At 42.1% G+C, this 18,318-nt stretch overlaps 1 protein-coding gene and 1 long non-coding RNA gene across 2 annotated transcripts in view; one reads left to right on the forward strand and one right to left on the reverse strand.

Moving 5' to 3' along the window:
- The window catches only part of FSTL4 (follistatin like 4), a 717,999-nt gene extending 704,249 nt beyond the window's left edge, over positions 1-13,750 (reverse strand). Inside the window, exons 1-2 of the mRNA XM_082378912.1 lie at positions 11,780-13,750; positions 7,296-7,498 (exon numbers count right to left, since the gene is read on the reverse strand). The gene's annotated coding sequence lies outside the window, so the exon portion shown is untranslated. The remainder of the gene's footprint in view (positions 1-7,295; positions 7,499-11,779) is intronic.
- The window catches only part of LOC309622826, a 377,150-nt gene continuing 359,020 nt past the window's right edge, over positions 189-18,318 (forward strand). Inside the window, exon 1 of the long non-coding RNA XR_014241156.1 lies at positions 189-327. This is a non-coding gene — a long non-coding RNA (uncharacterized lncRNA). The remainder of the gene's footprint in view (positions 328-18,318) is intronic.

An 18,318-nucleotide genomic window follows, 5' to 3' on the forward strand; every position in this document is an offset into this window, starting at 1 on the left:
TGAAAAATAAAATAGAACAAATCTCCATTAAAAACAGAAAAAAAGTAGAAAATAAGAAAGATAAGAAAATTCAAGGATTAACCTAGGAGGTCCATTATTCAACTAACAGGAGTTACAGAAAAAGAAAATTGGAAAACAGAGAGGATCCAATTATCAAAAAATAATACTAGATACTGTTCTAGGGAGTAGAAGGACGTGCTCTCACTCCCTCTTGCGAGAGCACCAGAATCACAACTGGCTGCTGGACAATCACTGAGAGGAAGACCCTGGACTTCACCAAGGAGGATACCCCACGTCCAAGGACAGAGGAGAAGCCACAGTGAGACGGTAGGAGGGGCACAATCACAGTAAAATCAAATCCCATAACTGCTGGGTGGGTGACTCACAGACTGGCGAACACTTATACCACAGAAGTCCACCCACTGGAGTGAAGGTTCTGAGCCCCACGTCAGGCTTCCCAACCTGGGGGTCCTGCAACGGGAGGAGGAATTCCTAGAGAATCAGATTTGAAGCCTAGTGGGAATTGATTGCAGGACTTCTACAGGACTGGGGGAAACAGAGACCCCACTCTTGGAGGGCACACACAAAGTAGTGTGTGCATCGGGACCCAGGGGAAGGAGCAGTGACCCTGGGGGAGACTGAACCAGACGTACCTGCTGGTGTTGGGGGGTCTCCTGCAGAGGCGGGGGGTGGCTCTGTTTCACTGTGGGGACAAGGACACTGGCAGCGGAGGTTCTGGGAAGTGCTCCTTGGTGTGAGCCCTCCCAGAGTCTGCCATTAACCCCACCAAAGATCCCAGGTAGGCTCCAGTGTTGGGTTGCCTCAGGCAAAACAACCAACAGGGAGGGAACCCAGACCCACCCATCAACAGTCAAGTGGATTAAAGTTTTACTGAGCTCTGACCGCCACAGCAACAGTCAGCTCTACCCACCACCAGAGCCTCCCATCAAGCCTCTTAGATAGCCTCAACCACCAGAGGGCAGACAGCAGAAGCAAGAAGAAATACAATCCTGCAGCCTGTGGACCAAAAACCACAGTTACAGAAAGATAGACAAGATGAAAAGGCAGAGGGCTATGTACCAGATGAAGGAACAAGAAAAAACCCCAGAAAAACAACTAAATGAAGTGGAGATAGGCAACCTTCCAGAAAAAGAATTCAGAATAATGATAGTGAAGATGATCCAGGACCTCGGAATAAGAATGGAGGCAAAGATTGAGAAGATGCAAGAAATGATTAACAAAGACCTAGAAGAACTAAAGAACAAACAAACAGAGATGACCAATACAATAACTGAAATGAAAACTACACTAGAAGGAATCAATAGCAGAATAACTGAGGCAGAAGAACAGATAAGTGACCTGGAAGACAGAATGGTGGAATTCACTGCTGCGGAACAGAATAAAGAAAAAAGAATGAAAAGAAATGAAGACAGCCTAAGAGACCTCTGGGACAACATTAAACGCAACAACATTCGCATTATAGGGGTCCCAGAAGGAGAAGAGAGAGAGAAAGGACCAGAGAAAATATTTGAAGAGATTATAGTCGAAAACTTCCCTAACATGGGAAAGGAAATAGCCACCCAAGTCCAGGAAGCGCAGAGTCCCATACAGGATAAACCCAAGGAGAAACATGCCGAGACACATAGTAATCAAATTGGCAAAAATTAAAGACAAAGAAAAATTATTGAAAGCAGCAAGGGAAAAACGACAAATAACATACAAGGGAACTCCCATAAGGTTAACAGCTGATTTCTCAGCAGAAACTCTACAAGCCAGAAGGGAGTGGCATGATATACTTAAAGTGATGAAAGGGAAGAACCTACAACCAAGATTACTCTACCCGGCAAGGATCTCATTTAGATTTGATGGAGAAATCAAAAGCTTTACAGACAAGCAAAAGCTAAGAGAATTCAGCACCACCAAACCAGCTCTACAACAAATGCTAAAGGAACTTCTCTAAGTGGGAAACACAAGAGAAGAAAAGGATCTACAAAAACAAACCCAAAACAATTAAGAAAATGGTCATAGGAACATACATATCGATAATTACCTTAAACGTGAATGGATTAAATGCCCCAACCAAAAGACATAGACAGGCTGCATGGATACAAAAGCAAGACCCATATATATGCTATCTACAAGAGACCCACTTTAGACCTAGGGACACATACAGACTGAAAGTGAGGGGATGGAAAAAGATATTCCATGCAAATGGAAATCAAAAGAAAGCTGGAGTAGCTATACTCATATCAGATAAAATAGACTTTAAAATAAAGAATGTTACAAGAGACAAGGAAGGACACTACATAATGATCAAGGGATCAATCCAAGAAGAAGATATAACAATTATAAATATATATGCACCCAACATAGGAGCACCTCAATACATAAGGCAAATGATAACAGCTATAAAAGAGGAAATCAACAGTAACACAATAATAGTGGGGGACTTTAACACCCCATTTACACCAATGGACAGATCATCCAAAATGAAAATGAATAAGGAAACAGAAGCTTTAAATGACACAATAGACCAGATAGATTTAATTGATATATATAGGACATTCCATCCAAAAACAGCAGATTACACGTTCTTCTCAAGTGCGCACGAACATTCTCCAAGATAGATCACATCTTGGGTCACAAATCAAGCCTCAGTAAATTTAAGAAAATCGAAATCATATCAAGCATCTTTTCGGACCACAACGCTATGAGATTAGAAATGAATTACCGGGAAAAAAACGTAAAACAGACAAACACATGGAGGCTAAACAATACGTTACTAAATAACCAAGAGATCACTGAAGAAATCAGAGAGGAAATCAAAAATACCTAGAGACAAATGACAATGAAAACACGACGGCCCAAAACCTATGGGATGCAGCAAAAGCAGTTCTAAGAGGGAAGTTTATAGCTATACAAGCCTATCTCAAGAAACAAGAAAAATCTCAAGTAAACAATCTAACCTTACACCTAAAGAAACTAGAGAAAGAAAAACAAACAAAACCCAAAGTTAGCAGAAGGAAAGAAATCATAAAGATCAGAGCAGAAATAAATGAAATAGAAACAAGGAAAACAATAGCAAAGATCAATAAAACTAAAAGTTGGTTCTTTGAGAAGATAAACAAAATTGATAAGCCATTAGCCAGACTCATCAAGAAAAAGAGGGAGAGGACTCAAATCAATAAAATCAGAAATGAAAAAGGAGAAGTTACAACAGACACCGCAGAAATACAAAGCATCCTAAGAGACTACTACAAGCAACTTTATGCCAATAAAATGGACAACCTGGAAGAAATGGACACATTTTTAGAAAGGTATAACCTTCCAAGACTGAATCAGGAAGAAACAGAAAATATGAACAGACCAATCACAAGTAATGAAATTGAAACTGTGATTAAAAATCTTCCAACAAACAGAAGTCCAGGACCAGATGGCTTCACAGGTGAATTCTATCAAACATTTAGAGAAGAGCTAACACCTATCCTTCTCAAACTCTTCCAAAAAATTGCAGAGGAAGGAACACTCCCAAACTCATTCTATGAGGCCACCATCACCCTGATACCAAAACCAGACAAAGACACTACAAAAAAAGAAAATTACAGACCAATATCACTGATGAATATAGATGCAAAAATCCTCAACAAAATACTAGCAAACAGAATCCAACAACACATTAAAAGGATCATACACCACGATCAAGTGGGATTTATCCCAGGGATGCAAGGATTCTTCAATATACGCAAATCGATCAATGTGATACACCATATTAACAAATTGAAGAATAAAAACCATATGATCATCTCAATAGATGCAGAAAAAGCTTCTGACAAAATTCAACACCCATTTATGATAAAAACTCTCCAGAAAGTGGGCATAGAGGGAACCTACCTCAACATAATAAAGGCCATATATGACAAACCCACAGCAAACATCATTCTCAATGGTGAAAAACTGAAAGCATTTCCTCTAAGATCAGGAACGAGACAAGGATGTCCACTCTCACCACTATTATTCAACATAGTTCTGGAAGTCCTAGCCACGGCAATCAGAGAAGAAAAAGAAATAAAAGGAATACAAATTGGAAAAGAAGAAGTAAAACTGTCACTGTTTGCGGATGACATGATACTATACATAGAGAATCCTAAAACTGCCACCAGAAAACTGCTAGAGCTAATGAATGAATATGGTAAAGTTGCAGGATACAAAATGAATGCAAAGAAATCTCTTGCATTCCTATACACTAATGATGAAAAATCTGAAAGAGAAATTATGGAAACACTCCCATTTACCATTGCTACAAAAAGAATAAAATACCTAGGCATAAACCTACCTAGGGAGACAAAAGACCTGTATGCAGAAAACTATAAGACACTGATGAAAGAAATTAAAGATGATACCAACAGATGGAGAGATATACCATGTTCTTGGATTGGAAGAATCAACATTGTGAAAACGAGTATACTACCCAAAGCAATATACAGATTCAATGCAATCCCTATCAAATTACCAATGGCATTTTTTACGGAGCTAGAACAAATCATCTTAAAATTTGTATGGAGTCACAAAAGACCCCGAATAGCCAAAGCAGTCTTGAGGGAAAAAAATGGAGCTGGAGGAATCAGACTCCCTGACTTCAGACTATACTACAAAGCTACAGTAATCAAGACAATATGGTACTGGCACAAAAACAGAAACATAGATCAATGGAACAAGATAGAAAGCCCAGAGATTAACCCACGCACCTATGGTCAACTAATCTATGACAAAGGAGGCAAAGATATACAATGGAGAAAAGACAGTCTCTTCAATAAGTGGTGCTGGGAAAACTGGACAGCTACATGTAAAAGAATGAAATTAGAATACTCCCTAACACCATACACAAAAATAAACTCAAAATGGATTAGAGACCTAAATATAAGACTGGACACTATAAAACTCTTAGAGGAAAACATAGGAAGAACACTCTTTGACATAAATCACAGCAAGATCTTTTTTGATCCACCTCCTAGAATAATGGAAATAAAAACAAAAATAAACAAATGGGACCTAATGAAACTTCAAAGCTTTTGCACAGCAAAGGAAACCATAAACAAGACGAAAAGACAACCCTCAGAATGGGAGAAAATATTTGCAAACGAATCAACGGACAAAGGATTAATCTCCAAAATATATAAACAGCTCATTCAGCTCAATATTAAAGAAACAAACACCCCAATCCAAAAATGGGCAGAAGACCTAAATAGACATTTCTCCAAAGAAGACATACAGACGGCCACGAAGCACATGAAAAGATGCTCAACATTGCTAATTATTAGAGAAATGCAAATCAAAACTACAATGAGGTATCACCTCACACTAGTCAGAACGGGCATCATCAGAAAATCTACAAACAACAAATGCTGGAGAGGGTGTGGAGAAAAGGGAACCCTCTTGCACTGTTGGTGGGAATGTAAATTGATACAGCCACTATGGAGAACAATATGGAGGTTCCTTAAAAAACTAAAAATAGAATTACCATATGACCCAGCAATCCCACTACTGAGCATATACCCAGAGAAAACCGTAATTCAAAAAGACACATGCACCCGAATGTTCATTGCAGCACTATTTACAATAGCCAGGTCATGGAAGCAACCTAAATGCCCATCAACAGACGAATGGATAAAGAAGTGGTGGTACATATATACAATGGAATATTACTCAGCCATAAAAAGGAACGAAATTGAGTCATTTGTTGAGAAGTGGATGGATCTAGAGACTGTCATACAGAGTGAAGTAAGTCAGAAAGAGAAAAACAAATATCGTATATTAATGCATGTATGTGGAACCTAGAAAAATGGTACAGATGAGCCGGTTTGCAGGGCAGAAGTTGAGACACAGATGTAGAGAATGGACATATGGACACCAAGGGGGGAAAACTGCGGTGGGGTGGGGATGGTGGTGTGCTGAATTGGGCGATTGGGATTGACATGTATACACTGATGTGTATAAAATTGATGCCTAATAAGAACCTGCAGTATAAAAAAACAAACAAACAAAACAACTAATACTAAACTTTCATTGGGTTATTTGTATGGAAATATGTTAATATAAATGTTTCAGACATTACATGAAATTTCTAAAAATCTTATATTTGTATTTGTATGGAAATATGTATGGAAATATGTTAATATAAATGTTTCAGACATTACATGAAATTTCTAAAAATCTTATATGTTCTGGTATAATGTTATAAGTAATAATCCTAGTTATTACTTTAAAATGTATATCTCAGAAATAACTAATTTTCTTGTCAACTGCATTATTATGAACTTTCATCAAATTTCTAACTGTGGTCATTTTTAAGTCTTTTGTCATTTACAGACAGTTCTGGGTGTACTCTGATGCTTTTGCAAATATGTTCCTATTAAAGGGTTTCATCTTCAAGAAATTCATGGAAAAGACTCTGACAAGTACAGGTTTCTGGTAACTGACTGTACTGCTGAACTGAATGAATAAGCATTTTCAGAACTCTAATGAAAAACTGATGAACTCAAAAAAGTGCTAACAAAAGATCAAGATGAAAAAAAAATTTAATTACATGGGACTGAGTGAACTGATGAGGATGAGTATAATTTTTGTGACTTTCTGTCTGAATTTAAAAAAAAAAATCCCACAAGGACTCAGAGGCAAAGAATATACAAATCAATTTTCACTGCAAAGTAAAGGAGCTGTTACAGTGGAGGATTACTGGACTGAATGTCAATATTATGACATAGTATGAGTGTGTTTCAGGTTTGGTAATTGCAATCATTGTTGCTTTTGTTGTGGTCATCCATGTACAATGCTTCGTGTCAGTCTATTTATCTCTTGTAAAAATAAAATACACTGTGTGTGTGTGAAAAAAAATGTCAACAACAACAAAAAAATACTAGATACTGTTCTAGAACTGAAGGAAATGTATTTCAAGGTTTAACAAATCTTCCAAGTATATAGCATCATGAATTAAACTTTAAAAGAATAATTTTTTAAAATTTTTTTAAATTTTTAAACCATGCTAAGGAACACCATCATGAAGTATAGAAAAGAGAAATGGAGAGAAATTGTAAAAGTAAATAAGCAGGTCACATAGAAACCTCAGGATCTGAACGGTATCTGATATCTCAACAACAATGGAAGCTAGAAGACAATAGAACAATGCATTCAAAATTCTGAGGGAAAATGATTTCCAATTTAGAGTCAGCCACACTATCAATCAAATGTGAGGCTAGAATAAGGACATTTTCAGACAAACAAGGTCTCCAAAAACTTACCTCCTAGTCCCCTTCCTCAGGAAGTTACTGGAGGAAGTATTCCCCTCAAAAGAAGGGAAGAATCCAAGAAAGACAATGAAGTGGGATCCAGGGCACAGGGGATGCCCTGGAGAAGGTGGTGGAAAGTTCAGGTAATAATCTGGGTGCTGTTTTCAGAGAACAGTCTAGACAGCAGCTGCAGGCTGGAGGCTCTTCAGGGCTGTCTGAAAAATAAACAAACAAAACAAGTCGCTCAGTGCTGTGTTTAAAATATTCAGAGATTTTCATTGTTGTCATGGAGTTTGGGAAATAATTTGTAATTGGTACACAAAACAAAATAAAGGAAAAGAAATGAGCAATTATTAACTTCTGAGAAAATTAAAAGTTGTACAAGAAACTATAATCATAGTACTGCATGTGGCTCTCTGTAAATATTAGTTACATAGTCATAATAATATAAACACTGAATACTGACTTAACCCAAAATGAGGATTTAACATTCTCAGGAGAGAGGAAGGGGAAGCTCTTGGGAGGGGGTGGGGGGAGAGAGGCAGGGCAGGGGAGGAGGCTGTGCCAGTAATAAAAATTAATAATCCTTCCCTTCCTCAAAAGAAAGTCTATGGGTCATATCCAAAATGAAAAAAAAAAAAAAAATCAAGCAGTTAAATCAAGTAGTATAGAAATGCAGAGAAAATACAAGAAATACAAAAATAAATTATATTAAACATTGAAAGCAGTTGATTCCTGGGAGCTGGGAGCAGGGAACGAGGGGCAGGGTACTCCCATCTTTCATTCTAAGCCCACTAGTTCTATTTGGGTTCTGAACCTACATACACAGAACCTGGGTAAGAAAAGTTCACAAAGCAAAAAAAACCCAGAAGGTATCTGTCGATCTCCTGGCATATGCGCAGGTCTCTGTCCATTTCGGGGAGGCTGGGAGCCAGCCTAGGACCCAGCACGTGAACAATCCAGCTGAGACACAAGATGAGGACAACAGGCTGTTTCAATGCTGCACCACTACCAACAGTGTTACGTGAACATCACTAGGATGTCTCCTTGCTGGTATATGCACATCTGTCTCTAGGCTAGAGATCTAGAAGCTGTTGTGGGCCGGGGGCGGGGGGGGGGGGGTGGCGGTGGTTGGTAGGACAAAGGTGTGCTAGTTTAAATTTAATAGATACTGCCAAACTGCCCTCCATGAAGGCTGCCCCAATGTGCACAGCCATCAGCAATGAGCAAGAATCTTCCCTCGTCCTTGCTGACACTCGATGATAGCGATCTGCTTAATGTTTGCTAAACCGTCAGGTGAAAAAGCTGCGTCTCCTTTTTTTTTTTTTTTTTTTTTTATATCTTCATGATTACTAGTCGTCTTAGTCTGTTCAGGCTGCTACAACAGAATTACCATAGACTAGGTGGCTTATAAACAACAGACATTTATCTCTCACAGTTCTAAAGGCTGGAGCCCAAGACCAAGGCACCAACAGATTTGGTGTCTGGTGAGGGCCTGCTTCCTGATTTATGAATCAGGAAGATGGCTTGCTGTGTCCTCACGTAGTGGAAGGGGCAAGGGAGCTCTCTGTGGTCTCTTTTATAGAGACACTAACTCATCTGCAAGAGCTTCACCCTCTTGATCTAATCACCTCCCAAAGGTCCCACCTCCTAATACCATCACCTAGGGGATTAGGTTTCAACATATGAATTGGGGGGGTGTGGGGACACAAATATTCAGTCCATGGCACTAGTATATACTCAATCATAAATAAACTAGGGGACACACTGCAACATTTAAGAAGGGTACAGCGTTGGCATGTTATTGGCATGAAAATATCACCACAATGTATTGTTCAGTGAAGGAAGCAATCTGCAAACAATAAATACCAAATGATACTGTTTATGTCCAAAAACACATACACAAAAACTCTGTTATGTGTAAATTCATGAGAAAGGTCTGAAAGCAGATACACGAAACAGTAACTGATCTTTGCTTCAGGAGGAGGAGGGAGTAAGACTGTGGGGGGAAAGGGGATATTCTCAAGGGGATATTCCACTTTCTCCATACTACAGGAATCAAACACACAGGCTCTGACCAGTCTACCAGCTCTAAGCCCAGCTGTGTAGCCTCCAGCAAGGGCCTTCATTTTCTCTTCTATAAAATAGGGAAAACGGTGCTTACCTCAAAAGGCTGTATGAGGACTAAATGTATTATGTACGTATACATATACACAAACACGTCTAAGATTATTGCTCTGAGTTAGCTATTATCAACTTGAAAAAAACGTACAACGGAAGAGCTGTGAGTTGAGTTTATTCAGTGTCTTACTGAGGACTGTAGCCTGCGAAACCGCCTCTCAGAGAGCACTGAGAACTGTTCCAAAGAGGTAAGGGGGGAGGTCAGAGTACATGTGATAGGCGAAGGGTGCCTGTGATCCAGCTCACATCTCGGTAGAAGGTTGTTGCTAGGCACCAGGAACAGGTATCTTAGTTAATGGTTTTAGCGCTTTTCTAAGTATGGGGAGATGCAAGAATTTGGGTTCCTAAAATTTTCTCCTAAAAATATCTATCTGAAGGACTGTTCTGCCAGTTTTCCCAGAGCACAGAGTGCCTCATTCCTGATCTCCACCTGGAATTGCTTTCAGGGTGTGTTGAAGGTCAGCGACTACAGTGGCTAATGACTCAATCCTTGTAGAACCCGATGGCGAGCAACATTCTTTAGTTGGCACTATTATCACCCATAATGTTTGATTTCTTAATAAGAACGGTTTCGTGTATTAATTGTATAATTTTTTGAAAGAAGAAAAAGGAAAAAAAGAAGTGAAACCAAGGTGGGACAAAATATAATCAAGTGCCCATCCAAATCAAGGACCAGCACACATGGTACCAACCCAAGAGACAGCTAACCAAGCATGGCCACCATCGCCAGATGCAGAGAGGCCCGAGGTAAAAGGCATGGCACCCTGGAGTTGGGGTCCAGAGCCTGGTCCCTACCACTTACCAGCTGGGTGACCCTGGCCCATCCCTTCCCTCTCTGAGCCTCAGCTTCCTCGCCTGTACAACGTGGGGGTGGGGAAACCGAGGAGAGTGTGAGGTAACCAAACTCAGAAGGGTCATTGCCGGCTATGCTAGCCCCAGCTCCTCTCAGGCTGTTTCCAGCTCCACACCCACCTGGGCATCTGGGAGTCCTGTCCCGTGAGCAGAGGGGGCTCCTGATGGCCAGGTCGAGAGCCTGCTGTAAGCCCCCATCCTGCCATCCCAGGCCTTCCCTGAGCCTACCACTCTAGGACTACTGTCCCCTCTTCTTGCCATCTGGAGACCCCCAGGGTCTCACACCTCCAGTCCAGACACTGCCCCCCTTTCTCCCGCCAGAGCCAGACTGTCCTTCCCCAATGTGGGGAGGGGGGGATGCAACATGTCTGTTTCGACAGGCCCCACATTCAGGACAACGCTCCTCCATCGGATCCCCGCCTGGCCTGGACCCTCAGAGTGAACCCTGCTCTGCCCGCATTGCTGAGGGCAGCATCTCGGGTCTGGGCTAACAGAGCAGCGGGCACCCTCTGGCCAAAAACCCCTGCTGCCCGCACCCACCCCATGGAGGACCAGGCTGCATTTCAGAGGCCCCGGGTGCCCACTCACAGCCTCCCTCTCGCAAACACTCCACACAAAGGAGCTTTCATCTGGTTCTAAAACATGCTTTAAAAGCTTTAAAAGTCTTGGCAGTGGTTTCCCAGGTTCTGGTCTCTTTCAGATGATAATAGTTTTAATTATAACAATCATTGTACTATAATACCTTCAATTTAGGCAATCAGCTCCATTCAGTATATTTAAATGGAGGGAAGGGTGAACGTGGGCACGCCTAGGCTTTCTCCGCCCTTGGTTTCAGAAAGAAGTTCCCTGGGCCCGGCAGGTGCTGGCTACAGCCTGGGGGCAGGAGACCCGCTTCGGGGAGGCCTGTGGGGGAACTCCTGCAGCCAAAGTGCCCGGGCCTCCCAGGAGCCCACAGGGATTCCAGCACAGGAATCCCCAGACCTCCCAAGAGGAACCCTGCAGCCCTCAGAGACCTACTGTGGCTCCCTATTACCCAGAGTAAGTTTGCAGTTCTTCAGTTCTCTCCTATCCGACTCCAGGCTCATCTTGCACAAAATCTCCGCACACGCCACCTGCATCTGGCCCGGCGCATGCTTTTCCCACACACAAGACACAACTGCCACCACCTACCAGGCACTGACCCAGTGTCAGGCACCCTGTGAGCAAGATGACCAGTCATCCCGGTTTGCCCAGGACTGCCCCCATTTTAGCTCTCTAAAAATCCTACATCCTGGGATACCCCTCAGTCCCAGACAAACCAGGGTGGTTGGTCACTAAGCAGTGGACCTATGGTGGTGATCCAGACTTGCTCCTGACCTGACCAAGCCTTTGCTCTAGAAGGGAGTGAGAGCTTACAAAATACTGACAGTAGGAATTGTATGTGTCCTAGGGCAGCCGTAACAAATTACCACAAACTGGCTAACTTGAAACAACAGAAATTTATTCTCTCACAGTTCAGGAGGCCAGAAGTCCAAAATCAAGGTGTTGGCAGGATTGGCTCTTTCTGGAGGTTATGCGGGAGAATCTGTCGCACATCTCTCTCAGAGCTTCTGGTGGCTGCCGGAAATCCTTTGTGTTCCCTGGCTTTTAGACACATCACCCCAGTCTCTGCCTCTGTCTTCACATGGCCTCCTTCCCCGTGTATTGCTGTGTCTTCTCTTCATATAAGACACCAGTCTTATGTGGGCCCACCTTAAATCCAGGATGATTTTAGTCTTATGTGGGCCCACCTTAAATCCAGGATGATTTTAGTCTTATGTGGGCCCACCTTAAATCCAGGATGATTTTATCTCAAGATCCTTAACTACATCTGCAAAGACCCGATTTCCAAATAAGGTCATATTCTGATGTTCCCAGTTGACACGAATTTGGGGTAGGTGTGGAGCGCTGTTCAACCCACCACAGGAATGAACTCAATAAATGCCAACTGCGGTTCATAAAAATCCAGGGCTGGAAGGACAGGAAAGCTTCATTCGTTCATTCCATGTTTATCCACTGAGCACTCACTACATGCCAGACCGTGATCTATAAGCTAGGAAAACCCCAGGGAATGAAATCGGGAATCTCTGCGCTTGTGGAGCTCATGGTGAGAGGAAGGGGAAGCACTGGAAAAAAATCCTGAAGGGTCGCTGGGATTTGGACGAACATAAAATATGCAGATTGTTCTAGGTCAAGAATAGCCCTCGATGGATTGAAAATGTGTAAGCCTGTCCTTGGACATCAGAACAGAAGAGAGGACTGGTATCGGGAAGCAGCCCTCAGCCCAGCTGAGAACAGTGGCTAAGATTAGTGGCAGAGCTAAGGGGTGGCTGGGGGTGTCTGCGGGGCCCCCTCAGGTCCATCACTGCCCCCACTCCTGATGAGACAATCGACCATGTGAAGTGACACAAACACAGCAGTCCTCTAGCGCACTTTTCCACAGACCCTTCAATCCATGTAGGAACTCCAGAGCTTACATGCGGAGACCACTCGCCAAAGCTTGGCACAGAATGAGAAGCCTGGACTTAGTCCTCAGGGCTGTTATCTGAACCTTGGCTTGTGGAACCTCATGAGGCTCTAACACAAGCAGGACCTTTCCCCAGGGCCAGGCCTCTGCAGGGGCTTTCAGGGCTTAAAGATCACTGTCCTGAGAGTCATAGAGTCTAGCTCAAGGCCTGCCTCTGCCAGGAAGCACTCCCAGATTTCCACCTTCTTACAGCTGGTGAATTCACTTCCTTTCACATCTTCAACAAAACCACTGATGTATTTCTATTTTCTGCAGTAAGTATGTTGTACATTTCCACTCTTCACCCACTCTGGTCACTGTCTCAGACCCTGGCCTTCTCCCTGGGCTTGATAAAACTTGGCACCAACCAAAATCTTCCCACCAAAGAGCCCACCCTAGAGCAGAACCGGATGCTTCCTGAGTCCCCATCTCCTCCTACTTTAAGTGCATGGCAGCTCCCAAGATATGCATTGCAGCCTTTTCCTTTTTAACACAAAGGGACCCCTTCTATGCAGCAAATAGAGTCATTCCCCTCTAAGGGGCAGGGGTCCTGGTACTCATAAACCACAGGTCAGTGCTAACCAATGTGTTTCTTTCCTCGAAGCTGTAATCTTTCAAATAAGCCACTGCCGGGCTACAGCTCCCTCAGAGATAAATGTGCATGCCCATGCCTATTGCATTCACCAACTGTCCTGTCTCAGAAGGCATCTCACACACACACACACACACACACACACACATACACACACACAGCTTCCAGGGCTGGCTGGCTTCTCATGTCTCCCGCCACACAGACGGCTGCACCACCTTGAGTGTGATGTGCCCCATCTCTCCCCTGCCTCTTCAAAGTCTGAAAGTGGAGCCGACAGATGCCTTTTCTGCACCCAGTCTGCCCTAAACTTAGATGCTCTACCCACAGACTAAATGCCAACTTACCAAACCGACCCTCTATACAGTGGAAAGGGGGCCTCATCCCCTCCCTGAGGAATAATGTAGGGGGAAAAAAGGTTGGGTCTTGTCACTCCCCTGCTCAAAACCCTGACACGGTTTCCTGTGGCTTTTAGGATAAGGACTCACAGCTCACCAGCCCCAGAGGCCCCGTGAAACTGAATTGTACCGCAGGGGCCAGCACTCCCAGCCTCCGCCCTGAGGATGCTGATGCCTCAGGACACCAAGCTCTCTCCTCTCCCAGGGCTGTCCCCCGCCACCAGCTCGCTTCTGAGGTCCAGTTTACACACAGCCTCCTTTGAGAAGTCTTCCCTACCTGCTGTGTCACCCAAATTCATTCTTTCTTTTCTAAGGCAACAGAGCACAGTGGTGGGCAGCAGGGAATTTGGAATCAGACTTCCTGATTCAAATCCCAGGTATGCTGCTTACGAGCTTTGTGACCATGGGCAAGTTACCTCACCTCTCTGAGCCTCTGTTTCCTCATCTGTAAAGTGGAGCTAATTCATAGAGCTGTTAGGAGGGTCAAAGGACAAAATCCACTGAAAGTGTTTTGAACTGTGTGGAGCACGTAGTAAATAATTAGTGTCAGCCATTATTACTATTGCCAACATTTTACCATCTCCCATCGCTCTCTTTGCTTTGCCTTCAGAGCCCTTCTCACAGTCGGTAAATGCACATCTCCCTGGTGGTTATTTGCTGACTGCTGAGACCTCAGCTCCATGAGTGAGAGTAACCTCAATGCCGGCACAATGCCTGACATGCATAGGCACTCAATAATTAACACCTGCTGGTTTAAAAATAGTCATCACTGGCCCTTCCTGACTTCAGGTGGGAGGGGCCTGGGGAGGAGGGAGGTGGTCAGGATAGATGTGCGGTAACTAGCTGAGGCCCCCACTGGGACACAGGTGGACGGGCCACCCGGGCGCCCATGTGGGACAGCTGGTGAAGAGCGGAGCTCAGAGTCAGGTTGCCCCGGGCTTGAGGCCCAACTTCACCTCTGACCCCGGTGTGGCCTGTGAAACTTCAGTGGGAAACTTTCAGTGGCCAGTTAGGGTAACATCCCCAGCGAGACGCGCAAAGCGAGCCCAGGCTCCCCTTTCCTGCTGGCCTGTGTCACGGCTCCTGACTGTACCCAGCACCTGCACTGCCATCTGTAGAGTATGTAAATCCACACAATTAATATTCACCGTCATCCTACCACAACAGCTTTTCTTCACGAATGTGCTCAGTTTCGGGGAACATGGCACGCTCTGGAGGCACATGTACATTTCATTATCTCTAAAAGCTTAACTACCATAACTAATGCTAGACTAATAATGCTAGATTAAGAAGCATTTTATTTTTTTTAATATAGCAGGTTCTTATTAGTTATCTATTTTATACATATTAGTGTATATATGTCAATCCCCATCTCCCAATTCATCCCACCACCACCTCCCCTGGCTTTCCCCGCTTGGTGTCCGTACATTTGTTCTCTACATCTGTGTCTCTATTTCTGCCTTGCAAACCAGTTCATCTCTACCATTTTTCTAGACTTCACATATATGCGTTAATATACGATATTTGTTTTTCTCTTTCTGACTTACTTCACTCTGTATGACGGTCTCTAGGTCCATCCACACCTCTACAAATGACCCAATTTCATTCCTTTTCATGGCTGAGTAATATCCCATTGTATGTATGTACCACATCTTCTTTATCCATTCGTCTGTCAATGGGCATTTAGGTTGCTTCCATGTCCTGGCTATTGTAAATAGAGCTGCAGTGAACATTGGGGTACATGACTCTTTTTGAATTATGGTTTTCTCAGGGTATATGCCCAGTAGTGGGATTGCTGAGTCATATGGTAATTCTATTTTTAGTTTTTTAAGGAACCTCCATACTGTTCTCCATAGTGGCTGTATCAATTTACATTCCCACCAACAGTGCAAGAGGGTTCCCTTTTCTCCACACCCTCTCCAGCATTTGTTGTTTGTAGATTTTCTGATGATGCCCATTCTGACTAGTGTGAGGTGATACCTCATTGTAGTTTTGATTTGCATTTCTCTAATAATTAGTGATGTTGAGCAGATTTTCATGTGCCTCTTGGCCATCTGTATGTCTTCTTTGGAGAAATGTCTATTTAGGTTTTCTGCCCATTTTTGGATTGAGTTGTTTGTTTCTTTAATATTGAGCTGCATGAGCTGTTTATATATTTTGGAGATTAATCCTTTGTCCTTTGATTCGTTTGCAAATATTTTCTCCCATTCTGAGGGTTGTCTTTTCGTCTTGTTTATGGTTTCCTTTGCTGTGCAAAAGCTTTGACGTTTCATTAGGTCCCATTTGTTTAGTTTTGTTTTTATTTCCATTACTCTAGGAGGTGGGTCAAAAAAGGTCTTGCTGTGATTTATGTCAAAGAGTGTTCTTCCTATGTTTTCCTCTAAGAGTTTTATAGTGTCTGGTCTTACATTTAGGTCTTTAATCCATTATGACTTTATTTTTGTGTATGGTGTTAGGGAGTGTTCTGATTTCATTCTTTTACATGTAGCAGTCCAGTTTTCCCAGTACCACTTATTGAAGAGACTGTCTTTTCTCCATTGTATATCCTTACCTCTCTTATCATAGATTAGTTGTCCATAGGTGTGTGGGTTTATCTCTGTGATTTCTATCCTGTTCCATTGATCTATATTTCTGTTTTTGTGCCAGTACCATATTATCTTGATTACTGTAGCTTTGTAGTATAGTCTGAAGTCAGGGAGCCTGATTCCGCCAGCTCCGGTTTTTTCCCTCAAGATTGCTTTGGCTATTCGGGGTCTTTTGTGTCTCCAAACAAATTTTAACATTTTTTGTTCTAGTTCTGTAAAAAATGCCATTGGTAATTTGATACGGATTGCACTGAATCTGTGTGCAGTGACTATACTACCCAAAGGGATTGCTTTGGGTAGTATAGTCATTTTCACAATATTGATTCTTCCAATCCAAGAACATGGTATATCTCTCCATCTGTTTGTATCATCTTTGATTTCTCTCATCAGTGTCTTATAGTTTTCTGAGTACAGGTCTTTTACCTCCTTAAGTAGCTTTATTCCTAGGTATTTTATTCTTTTTGTTGCCATGGTGACAACAAAATGGGATTTTGTTGAATGGGATTGACATTGTTTGAATGGGATTGTTTCCTTAATTTCTCTTTTTGATCCTTAATTGTTAATGTATAGGAATGCAAGGGATTTCTGTGCATTAATTTTGTGTCCTGCAACTTTACCAGATTCATTGATTAGCTCTAGTAGTTTTCTGGTGGCATCTTTAGAATTATCTACATATAGTATCATGTCGTCTGCAAACAGTGACAGTTTTACTTCTTCTTTCCCAATTTGTATTCCTTTTACTTCTTTTTCTTCTCTGATTGCCATGGTTAGGACTTCCAAAATTATGTTCAATAACAGTGGGGAGAGTGGACATCCTTGTCTTGTTCCTGATCTTAGAGAAAATGCTTTCAGTTTTTCACCATTGAGAATGATGTTTCCTGTGGGTTTGTTGTATATGGCCTTTATTATGTTGAGGTTTCTTTTCTCCCTCTTTCCTGGCTAAATGTTTATCCATTTTGTTAACCCCTATGCCCACTTTCTGGAGAGTTTTTATCACAAATGGGTGTTGAATTTTGTCAAAAGCTTTTTCTGCATCTATTGAGATGATCATATGGATTTTATTCTTCAGTTTGTTAAGATGGTGTATCACACTGATTGATTTGTGTATATTGAAGAATCCTTGCATCCCTGGGATAAATCCCACTTGATCATAGTGTATGATCCTTTTAATGTGTTGTTGGATTCTGTTTCCTAGTATTTTTTGAGGATTTTTGTATCTATATTCATCAGTGATATTTGCCTGTAGTTTTTGTTTTTGTAATATCTTTGTCTGGTTTTGGTATCAGGGTGATGGTGGCCTCGTAGAATGAGTTTGGGGGTGTTCCTTCCTCTGCAATTTTTTGGAAGAGTTTGAGAAGGATGGGTGTTAGCTCTTCTCTAAATGTTTGATAGAATTCACCTGTGAAGCCATCTGGTCCTGGACTTTTGTTTGTTGGAAGATTTTTAATCACAGTTTCCCTTTCATTACTTGTGATTGGTCTGTTCATATTTTCTATTTCTTCCTAGTTCAGTCTTGGAAGGTTATACCTTTCTAAGAATTTGTCCATTTCTTCCAGGTTGTCCATTTTATTGGCATAGAGTTGCTTGTAGCAGTCTCTTAAGATGCTTTGTATTTCTGCGGTGTCCATTGTAACTTCTCCTTTTTCATTTCTAATTTTATTGATTTGAGTCCTCTCCCTCTTTTTCTTGATGAGTCTGGCTAATGGCTTATCAATTTTGTTTATCTTCTCAAAGAACCAGCTTTTAGTTTTATTGATCTTTGCTATTGTTTTCTTTGTTTCTATTTCATTTATTTCTGCTCTGATTTTTATGATTTCTTTCCTTCTGCTAACTTTGGGTTTTGTTTGTTCTTCTTTCTCTAGTTCCTTTAGGTGTAAGGTTAGATTGTTTGAGATTTTTCTTGTTT

The sequence above is a fragment of the Balaenoptera borealis genome, assembly GCF_965194805.1.
Source record: "Balaenoptera borealis genome assembly, chromosome: 2".
In the NCBI taxonomy this organism is placed as follows: domain Eukaryota; kingdom Metazoa; phylum Chordata; class Mammalia; order Artiodactyla; family Balaenopteridae; genus Balaenoptera; species Balaenoptera borealis.